Source organism: Zingiber officinale, chromosome 11A (assembly GCF_018446385.1).
Source record: "Zingiber officinale cultivar Zhangliang chromosome 11A, Zo_v1.1, whole genome shotgun sequence".
Classification (NCBI taxonomy): Eukaryota; Viridiplantae; Streptophyta; class Magnoliopsida; order Zingiberales; family Zingiberaceae; genus Zingiber; species Zingiber officinale.
Window position 1 is genome coordinate 9879120 of NC_056006.1, and position 4100 is coordinate 9883219.

Here is a 4100-nt window from a genome sequence, read left to right on the forward strand (position 1 = left end):
CACGCCCCCTGAAGAGTCCTTACCGAAAAATTTCGGCAACATCTCTCCTGTACGGGTGACAATCTGAGGCATACATACATACAAAATACATCAGCCACATATGGCTGGAATATATATACACAACCACGCAGTTATATAATCAGCCCACTCGGCTGGAACAGAAATAAACACAACCACGCAGTTATATGATATATATTAATCAGCCCACACAGCTGAACTAAAATCAACATCACAAAACACAAATCAACTGACTGCGAGCCGGCTCGGCTTGACACAATAATATCAAACCAAATACAAGAGAATACCAATACATAAACAAGTACAAAACCCAAAATACAAATAACGTAAGAAATACCAAAATCGTAAGGTCGTCCTCGAATGTGACGTGGAACTGGTGGACAGGATCTCCAGGCGACTCCATAAATCCTTTACTTGCTACCTGGTGAAATTACCAATATACGGGGTGGTGAGTATAAAGACTCAGCGGGTAATAGACAGATAGTGCATAAGTATAGTAAAAAACTAGAGATGCAAAGGTATACAGTCTCGTATAGAAATAGCAAATACTATAATGATATCATAATAAGTGTCCATACCTGAAACCATATCCTAGGCTAGTAGTAAGGTAAAGTGTAGCAAAGTCTTACTACAGTACTGCTCATAACTACATGGTATCGTGTGAGGTATATACATGTCAACAGTAAGCAAGTCAGTGTCTAAACACATATCACAGGTATAAATCTCAACCTATGTAAACATAACAGCATAAATAAACAACAACAGCATAGATAAGCAATAACAGCATAAGTAAACAACCAGCAGATATAATAACAACAGCGTATGTACGGATGGTCACCCCGCCCACCTCTCTGCACCACGACCCCTGTATGGTCGAGAGGCCGGATCGATGACAAACTGTACCACCCAAAGGCCGCCACTACTCTCGAGTGGCCGATGGGACAGTGCATAGTAGCTGAATAGCTACATCTGCGACGGGTCCCTGCTGCTCGTGACTCCAGCTACCAGTGGCACGACAAGACATGCGGCACACTCCAGCTACCACTACCCATGAGTGGCCGAGCGTGCGACCCAGGCCAACGACTGCCTCAACCACAAGGGAGACAGGATCGTTGGCAATGCATGCAATGACATGATGCGAACAATGCAACAGTCATCATATATATATAAACAGAAATAGGTATGCTACATGAAGCCAGCATGCTCAGTAAGGTGTGCAAATAAACAGCAATCAAAGCATGTAACATGGTATCAGGTGTCTATATATCCAATACCTAATATCTAATGTCGGGCATCTGGTATCTGGTATCTGATACCTAGTAATATAGTATCTAGTGTCTGGTATCTGCTAAATATCATGAATAGCAACGAGAGACTGTATAGATACAGAACCGAGTAGCTCAAAGATTGAGTGGAAGTATCAAGCGTAGGAAAATAAGAGTGGAGTCAAGATAAACATAATAGTCATCTGAACATACAGCTCATGCACTAAGATCAATGTGCTAAGGAAATAAAGCAAGAAATACCCGCCTTAAATGTAGATCGAGCTAAACAATCCCTTGTTGAGACGCTCGTCTCCAACTAACGCCCTGCGAATCACACAAAATACAGTTTAGCTAACCACATATGCAATAACTAGCTAAACCCTAAAACCCAAACTAATTAGGGGAAACCCTAATCGATATGATTAACATCAATTACACACATCTATGATTCCTTTAATCTTCTCAATCGTAATCAAAATCTATAAATCCATCATTTAATCCATTGTATCACCTATTAGACATCATGAATCAACTCTACTTGTTTTATCTCAATAAAATGGACTAATCTCTTTCACCATCAATCGTAACTACATTAGATTCAATAACCCTAATAACTCCATAGTCCAACCCATTTAAACAAACATAGATCAATGCTAACCAAACCACCACATACCATGAAATCCGATCTCCATCTTCAACATTCCATCGAATTCCAAATCTGCTACGTCACCAAATCAATCCCAACCAACTAAGGGTAGATTAACAACCACAAACCATAATCCAAATGCAAGCTTAATTGATCATATCAGTCAATTGATTCAATAATCCTCAATCAACCACAAATTGTCATTTAAAACTTAACTATTCCCTTCCAATTCATCAACACTAATCCTCATTAGTTGAACAACTAGTCATCACCCTAATCAAATACAAGCTTAACAATTAAGCACAATTCATTATCTGTTCAGATTTAGTTTTGTTACCTCAATTCCAGATCTGCAGCAGCTTCTCGGTGAAGGAGCCAAATGCAACCAATGGCTGGTGGAGACTATCACAATGGCATGATCAGTATAGGCACCATCGTGTGAAAGAGTGGCATAACCATGATCCGTGCGACCTCGGGCTGACGACTTGGTAGCAGAGAAGAGCCTACTGAGCTTGGTTCCTCACAAGTACCACTGATCCAAGAACTACCCATGGAAGATGGTAACCGATGACGGCATTGACGACACGAACAGAGACCACAAAAGGAACTAAGCATTTCATCAAACATAGGATCTGCACAACCAATATGACTAATTAAGCGATACATCAACACAACAGAAATGTTGACAAGAACGTCCCAGACACAACCAACCTTAGCAACTCATCCGTGATGGCAAGGTGTGTGATCGGAAGGAAGTTCAAAGATGGCGAGCTTGCTGGGACAGAGGTTGTGGTACCACTCCAGTGAAGGGATCCGTGTGATAGGGGAAGAGTTCTATGGCTCCACAGCAGGGATCCCTCCAGTGGCAACCTCCTTTACTTTGCCCGATCCTCAAGCTAAGAAGAGAACAACCCGTCTTCCTTTATGTCGAACCTCCCTTCGGTGGCAGTGGCACCCGACGATAAGGTGGCGTCGGGTAGCGATCAAGTGAACGGCGATAGCAATTCTAGGGCACGGAGATGATGAATCGAGGGTCAGCGTCGACAGATCAAGAGCCGGCATCAGCGATGGGTGGCGAGTGACGCAACGTCGAGCGTCGGCAGAGACGATACTGAGAGAGAGGAGAACTCTACGCCAATGGGAGATGGACCGCAAAACCTACGACTCCTCCACTATCAACTGTGTTGCCGATCCATTCTCAAGCAAAATAAACATCGACTTGGGGAGGAGGGGAGAGGGCGATGGCCGGGTCAAAACTCGAGTGGTCGGCACCGGTGATGAGAAGGTCGTCGGCATCGATCTAGCGAAAGAGAGGGAGAATTGGGAGTCGGCGAGAGAGGGAAGGGAGGAAGGGTTCGGGCGGATGAAGACTAGGGCACAAATTATAACGTTAAAACTTAGGTCTTTTCCAATTAAAACTTAGGTTACTTTCTCAATCAACTCCCACTTAGATGATGTTCCAAACAGGCTTCCAATTAGCCCCACTGGTTCATCCCCTCAACACGTGTCATACGAACTCCGTTTAAATCCCAGAAAATTTCTAAAAATTCCTAAAAATTCCTAAAAATTCCAATAAGATTATTTGTCAAATAACCTTATTATTTAACTATTATTTGGGTACCGTATTTTACATTCTCCCCCACTAATAAAAATTTGGTCCCCAAATTTACTGCTCACCTCAGATATTCTCATCTAAAGATTTCCAACCAACCCACATACTCATAAACCCCTACATCTAAGTATCAACACAAATCTCCAACTGTAAAAGATGGCTCTATGGGTTATGAGCTCACCCTGCTTCCGCTGTGCACATTCCGTTGTCCAACTAACTATAGGTGAGTCAACTGCCTCCAAAATTCATAACACAAACTATCAGCAAACCTCTACCGTCCATATAATGTGAATCATGAATCTCCATCCAATTCAACACTCGGAGAGATACCCTGAGGTCCGATAATCTCTCTATCATATAATCCTGCTACTCGATCTAAAGAATCCATCCTACAAATCAATAACTAAAGAGCAAATTCATCAACCAATCACCGATTTCCCAACACATCCTATCCTCTTTATGTCTTCGTAATCCCACAATGAAGTCCATTATAACATGCGCTCAACTCCATTCCAGTATCTCGAGAAGGCCGGAAGATGGGTTTGCGTGAGCCCAATTT

At 42.5% G+C, this 4100-nt stretch overlaps 1 long non-coding RNA gene across 1 annotated transcript; it reads right to left on the reverse strand.

The window, feature by feature from the left end:
- Window positions 1-1545: 1545 nt before the first annotated feature.
- LOC122032101 lies at window positions 1546-3300 on the reverse strand. The gene is made up of 3 exons (XR_006125959.1): window positions 2641-3300; window positions 2267-2561; window positions 1546-1607 (listed from the first exon to the last, which is right to left on the reverse strand). It is a non-coding gene; the product is annotated as an uncharacterized LOC122032101 (long non-coding RNA).
- Between the last annotated feature and the right edge of the window lie 800 nt (window positions 3301-4100).